This window comes from Solanum tuberosum, unplaced genomic scaffold (assembly GCF_000226075.1).
Source record: "Solanum tuberosum cultivar DM 1-3 516 R44 unplaced genomic scaffold, SolTub_3.0 scf00220, whole genome shotgun sequence".
Lineage (NCBI taxonomy): Eukaryota > Viridiplantae > Streptophyta > Magnoliopsida > Solanales > Solanaceae > Solanum > Solanum tuberosum.
This window is the reverse complement of record NW_006239148.1, coordinates 432332-439679: the sequence shown is the minus strand read 5'-3', so window position 1 is coordinate 439679 and position 7348 is coordinate 432332. Positions and strand designations below refer to the sequence as shown.

General features: G+C 31.5%; 1 protein-coding gene across 2 annotated transcripts in view; it reads left to right on the top strand.

Moving 5' to 3' along the window:
• Positions 1–3279: 3279 nt before the first annotated feature.
• The window catches only part of LOC102596025 (E3 ubiquitin-protein ligase MBR2-like), an 11988-nt gene continuing 7919 nt past the window's right edge, over positions 3280–7348 (top strand). For both annotated transcript variants that reach the window (XM_006356516.2, XM_006356515.2), the window contains exon 1: positions 3280–3544. The gene's annotated coding sequence lies outside the window, so the exon portion shown is untranslated. The remainder of the gene's footprint in view (positions 3545–7348) is intronic.

Below are 7348 nucleotides of genomic sequence, written 5' to 3'. Positions count from 1 at the left end.
CCCCGGCCCCGCACCCCCAAAAAAAATTAAGTTTAATTTCAAAAATTATTTTCTACTCTAGTAAAAATAAAAGATATTTTTAAATTTTCTACTCTAGTAAAAAAAATTATTTGTTGCAGTGAACAACAAATAATGCAAAAAAGGGGAAAATTGTTGAAAAAAATAGAAAGAGGGTTTAATTGTCCTTTCAACGCTTTTTTTACTGTTGGGCCCCTCGATTTTTACATCTGACGCGCCTAATTTGAGTGTATTTCACGCATTTTGCCAGGTAGGATCCGAGTGTTTTTTTGTTTAAGTTTTGGATAGTTAAAGTGCCTATTTGTGCACTCAAAAAGTTAAAGGTCAAAGTTATAATTTGAAGCCAAGTTAAGGGTCCAATTTATGTATTATGCCTAATAAAAATATAATCTTTAAAACTGTATGATAGTGTATTCAAATAACATCAAATACATGTTTTATCCAAAGTATTGACAGACACGAATGAATGTCCCATTATAAGTGCCTCTGAGGTAGCTGCCATCCACTACAACAATTGATTTAGAACTTTCAATTTTTTTTATGAATGAACATAAAGAAACAAAAAGACATAAAACTTAATTCTCATCGGTCTTCTTCATTCTTATATGTGTGCCGAGGTACGTGGTATCTAATGCGCACAAGTATCTTGTTAATTTATTGTATGAATTAGATGGTGTTCCCCTCATTGAATCTACAACCTTTTTCTTAGCCCTCCATGCCAACATGTAGGTTATATCAACTCGAATGTTCAATTTAACATCATATATTATATCCTTTAGTGTGTATTTACTGTTATGATTGGATAACTTAGGTTTAACTATTGTTGCTTGTCATTGAGAATACACTATGTCCTTCAAGGGACATGTATGATCCATGTTAAAATCTCTAATTCTAAACATTTCAGATTTGTTGGTATTTAACGATTTCATTATCCACTTGCAATTTTCAGATACACAAATAAGAGTATAACTGATACATATACAATTGAATACTTATCAAACAAATATGCATACAAATTTGAAAATGAAATAAGAGTATAACTGATATAAATATAAATGAATACTCATCACACAAATACATACACACATTAAAAAATTGAATATGAGTATAATTGATACAAATACAAATGAATGCTCGTCAAATAAATACTCATACACATTCAAACATGAAATACATGTATAACTGATACAAATACAAATAAATACTCATCAAACAACTACAACTGTACATTTGAAAACAGAATACGAGTATAACTGATATAAATACAAATGAATACTCATTAAAAAAATACACATACACATTCGAAAATGAAATACAGATATAATTGATACAGATAAATATTCATCAAATAAATACTCATACACATTTGAAAATGGAAGAAACAATTTGTATTTACTTATATCCATTCTAAAATATGGAAGTAACAATTTGTATTCATTTTGAAGATAAAAAACAATATACTGATTGTATTTGACCTCTCTGTTCGAAATTGAAATTGATGGTCAATTGAATATTATGACATCACAACCTTTAGCATTGCCTAGTCTCAATAAGTCTGATCTACCATTACCTCTTTTTGATTAGTGTTTGAAATAATCTTGCAATTGATCAAACCACACACAACTGACACACATACATCTACAAGCACTAATGTTTGTTCATCAAATGTATCATCTGTATTTATACCACATAGTCCCCACCCCTTTTATTTGAAGGTTTCTGTCACTATATTCCTTACCCTTGACGAATACAGTTACACATAATGGATACTTTCTCTTTTTTTAAAAAAATCTTTCTTCAATTAGCCATATGTTCTTACTCCCATATCGTGGTATATTTTTAGAGAGGCATCACTATACAGTTGCATCTCAAATCTATATCAGTTTGTTTAGCAATTTCCTCAACTAATTTCTATATGTTGCATACTTTTTTAATATAATTGCCTCTATCGTGTATCCAACATAGCAAATGTATTCATTTCAACTTTTCAAGTGCATGATCGGAAAACTAATGCTTGTCATTGCTATAATACCTTTCAACAAGTTAAACTCAATTTTAGATCGAAATTTCTATCAAACACACTAAAATAAACAATAACATACTTTGTATATCCATTACAAATCTACCCATTCAATATAAAATTGCAAATTCCTAAATTTCTACCCCAATCAAATTTGTATGTCAATCAAAATTTGTATGCACGTTGGAATGATCAAAAATTTAGATGCATACCGTTGAATATTAACAACAAATTATACCTAACAATGTAACAATATAGTATCATAATTTATACACGAAAATGACAAAGATAACACCTTATCAATGGTGAGTTGAAGATGTTGGGACAGAGAAAACACCTTATTGATGGTGGGTTGACGAATAAATGTGAATTACCAAATTTGTGTTTCAATTTGCTGCTTGGATCGATGCGTTATTTTGAACTCTCTAGAGAGAACGACGTCTTGTTATTAAATGGAAAGAGTTCATGAGTAATTGTAGTTGATTTACCATATTGAAAAAGATTTCATCCGAGATTTACTTCAATTAGGTAGTTTGATTTTTTCCTTAGCACCAACGAAAAAATACAATTCGTAGCAAACCAAAGTGTAGTTGCGTATTGTAATTAGTGAAATGGTAGCTAAGAGTGTCTATTAAAGCCTGATGTTTATTGTTTCTGAAAATTTCTCTAAATTATACCCCTAACCTAAAAAATATAGGAAAAAATATGCGGTTAAGCAAGCATATATTAGTTAATTAGTCATCATAGCCATAGTTTTCGTTAATTACCATTCACAACCAACATTCAGAGATAATTACGTCACCCACTTTTTTCAGTTTGTATAAGTGTGTACGTTTGTATAATATAATTTGTATAACCTTTGTATAATGTAATTTGTATAATAATATTTGTATAACTGTTTAAAGTTCAGATGTTTGTGTTTGTATAAATTCGTTATTTCGAGTTTATACAAAAATATCAAATCAATTGATACTAATCAATTTATACAAATATGAACGAGAATAACTCAATTATACAAACGTACCCGCAAATTACACAAACGAAGTCCCCATAACAACTTAAACTATAACTACCGCCGGTAAATATGCAAACTAGAACTAAGAAGCCTAATTAAGTTTATTATAATGACTATTTACGAAATTTCCTAAAAAGTAAATAAAAAAATTACTGTTTACTCCATTCTAACACATTTATCAATTATTATAATATACATACAATAAAATAAATACGCAATTATCAATGCTTAATCCTTCTCTTTGGCTCTGTGTTCCCCTACTCCCTCTTTCTCTGAGAGCCACACCTACACAGACACCCAAAAACTCTCTCTCTCTTTCTCTTTGTTCTCATCTGTCCATATGCTCTCGAGCGGCATATTCTTGTCGATTTGCTAGCACCATGACAAAACCGTCATCAATGGATATGTAGCTTTACACCCACTTTAACAATTCCAATAATCTAAGTTTTCGACCAGAAATTGGTCGATCATCTTCTCCATCTGATTCTCAGGTTCTCTCCTCGACCCATTAATTTTCCTGCTCATACATATATATAGTCTAAATTTCAACTTCTGGTTCTTTTTCTTTTCTCCATTGAATTCACTGTTTAGTTTTTGCTCTTACAGAAAAATGGTATTTGTTTGATTTTTTTCTCTTAAAATTAGGATCTATGATTCTACTGAGTTCAATTATTGATATTAATATTGGGTTTTAATCAATTTTGTTCCTTTTGTGTTGGATTGCTTGATTTTGACAGACTTTTTGAGTTTTCAGTTGCTTGTAAAACTTGCTCGGTGATAACGAGGATTTGACTTTATTGGTCATAGTTGTTGGGTTTTGGTGATAATCACGAAGTTATGATATTAACGGCAGCCACATTTGGGGAAAATTCTTGATTTTTTCTCCTTCCATTACCAGACAGCTCACGAGTTACTTAGAGATTGTATGTTCTTGTTGGGGTAAGTGTGAAGTGTACAGAACCCTTATGTTGTGTTAAAAAAAAAATACTCCACTTAGTATTGGAATGAAATGGACTTGAATAGAGCAGTAAGGCATATAAATGATTCATATTTTAGACTCCAATTAACTTAGAATTGAGGTATTTTGTTGTTAGGTAATTTGGAGGAAATGATCTCTTTGGCCACTTATGAATTGGATAGAAGAAAATGACCTTTTCAGATCTATTGCTATGAGGACATAAAACTAAAAACAAGTTTGTAAAGGGCTACAAAACCAAATCTCCTGGTGATTTTTCATGTTAATCCTTTTTTATCTGGTTATTAATATCCATTTTCATCCTTGACAGTAGGCATGAGCAGTCAAGTTAGCTGTTTTTTTCTTGACAAAATACTGAATAATGTTGATGATAGCTTTCTCGGGCATGAGAATTTTGCTTTGTATTTGTCATTTGAACATTCAAGTTTCTACTAAGTATAGGGAAATAGCAAGGATTATGATAAGAATTGGGTTATTTGAATAAACAAGAAAAGAATGCGGAAACAAAAATCATACCCAGTGAAATCCCACATTGAGGTGTTGGGAGGGTAGAATGTAGTACACCGTATCACTACCTCGTGGAGGTAGAGAGGTTGTTTCCAAAGAAAATACTAAGATTAAAATGTAGAATTGGAAGATATGTGGAATTTGAGAATAAAATCTTCAAATTTTAAGATAAAGTCTCAAGATATCTAAGTGATCTTAGTATCAAAATTAGTGGATTAAAACTAATTATGATACTATATGAGTCAATTCAAGAGCATATATCAAAAGTGATCCAGACCCATATTTTGAAGAAATTAGAGGCAACAATTAGTGGAAGACTAATTACATTGTTTAATTTACTTTAGTTAAAACCAAAGATATCAAGTTAGGAATTAATTTTACCTCTTAAAGAATCGTTCTTGTAAGATTGTAAGATAAATTCATAGTCACCACACACAAACGTGTAAAAAAGAGAAACCTCTCAAATGATATTGATCATGTCTTTTGAAAATAACAAAATTCACCCCTATATACAGGGAAACCAATCCCAAATAACATGGGATTCAAATCCTACTTTTATGATAATAACAACTAGGAAACTTTTAAACTAGTAAAATAAGTAAAACTATTCCAAAAACTACCTAACAAAAATAATGGTAGAAATGCAACATTTGCACCCAAATATAATGTCCAAAAATGACACAGGCTTCTCTTGGGCTTCATGTGGGGCCCTCCATTGGGTTCTCATGCGACCCTAATCTTCCTTCTTGTGTACTTGTACTTAGATCAAGAAATATATGTAACATATAGGTCACTTCTTGTCACAATTCTTGGACACTTCTTCCTCAATAATCATCTTCTTGATTTTTCATTGAACCCTTCAACTTTAATGGAGGTGCACCACCATGGATGCTATCAGATTATGTTGTCTCCACCAAGAGAAAGAACATTTTCATCTTTTGTTGAGTTGAGTTTGTGGTACTTGTATTGTGTTATTCACGCTTAATTTGTTGGTTATTCAGTCCCCTCACTTTGATAAATTTCTTCACCCAATAGTTTCATCTGTCATGTGAAGTGATCTGACTGCAGCAACTGCTTTAGCTTCACTGAAAGGCATGGCTGAAGAACGAGTGAAAATTGGTATTCCCTGTGTGCTTGTTTATACATATCCAATGTGTACTCATTATTCAAAGACCTAAATCACTTCATTTATATGCTAGTGATACTACTTTGTGTCTGTGATCTATTAGGAATACTTAAGCATCTTGATTAGCGCTAAGTACCTACCTTTTAAACAATCATTTTGTCCAAGACTCCATATTTATGTTTTACAATATTCAAAGGGAATGGAGTGGTGTGATACAAGGGGTTATCACTTCATGTGTCATGTGTGAACAATGTGCTTTACAGAAGCATGCATTCCAGGCAATGAGATGCAAAATTCTATGTGGAGAAGCGATTAGTTTCTTTATACGAGATGAAAAAGAGATTAAGAAAAAATGGACATTTTTCTGTTTGAGCAATAAAGCTTGTCTCCATGTACTGTTATGTTTTCTTTTGCAACATTAACTTCTGCTTGAGTTTGTAATGCTTATACTTTCTTCTTCAAACACAAACTTTTTCTCTTTCTTCTAGTTGCAAGTGTCTCCCTCTGCCATTTCTTATTCTGAGCTTCTCTTTTGCTTCTTTCTTCTTCTATGATTCTATCTCAGTACTTTACTAAAACAGTCAAATATTTTATGATGTAAATGTATACTTTTATATGGTAAAATTGGAAGTCTATTTAGTGATTGAAGTTATCATCCCATGGACATTGAAATTTATATGTTCATGATACTTTCATTTACTTGTTTGATTATTACTATCATTATTATATGTTGGATTCTGAAGTTAGTTGCTTGAAGTTATAAGCACAAAAAATCGTACTTCCTCCTTCCCAATGTATGAGATGCACTTAAACTCGGCACATAGTTTAAGAAAAAAAAACTTTTGAAACTTGTGGTTTTAAACAAGTTATAGATATTTCTATGGCTATATCTCATTAAAGATAAATTGAAAAGTTCAAAGTTAAGTTGTTTTACATATAGCAATGCTTCATTTTTCTTGCAACTAACTTAAAAAGCAAGTGCATCACATAAATTGGAACAGGGGGAGTACATGGGTACAATATTTTTTTGTTTGAATTATACACTTAACTTGGAAGACACAAGCACTTTGTTCTTGCCTTTTGCGTAAAGCCCTTGTGCTTCGTTACTTTTTACTTTGCATAGGTGCGCACTTTCTTATTGCTTTTTTTTTTTTGGTGTTGTTGTTGTTGATTTCCCATTTTGTTCATTATTACCTTAAACCTTATTGTTCTTTTTTCTTTTGAGGTTGGGGGTGGTTTAGAGGGAAAATCTAGACTTTGTTTTTCCTCTTCTTTTGGGGTTTGGGGAGATGATTTAAAGGTTGTTTGTTGTTTTTATTGTTATTTTTTTATGTATATAGTTATCACATTCATCTTTATCCATGTTCTTTTTTTCCCTTTCGGTTGGGGGTTGTTGAGAGGAAAAATGACAAGTTAGTTGAAAATGCTTAGTTTACCTTTCCTTGTCACCTTTCTTTTGGGGATTCCTATTTCAATTGGGCAATTTAGTTATGTTTTACTCTTTTACTCTATTTAGTGGCTTCTAGATCATAAATTGGTGATGTAATCGTACCTTTTCATTTGTGTTAATTCAGTGGTTTAACTTAAAGGGATCCATCACCCTTACTCATTGTCTGTCTTGATTGAAGATTTTGGGATAGGAATGCTTCAAGAGATTGCTTAAAGGGGGGGGGGGGGGGTTTTTGG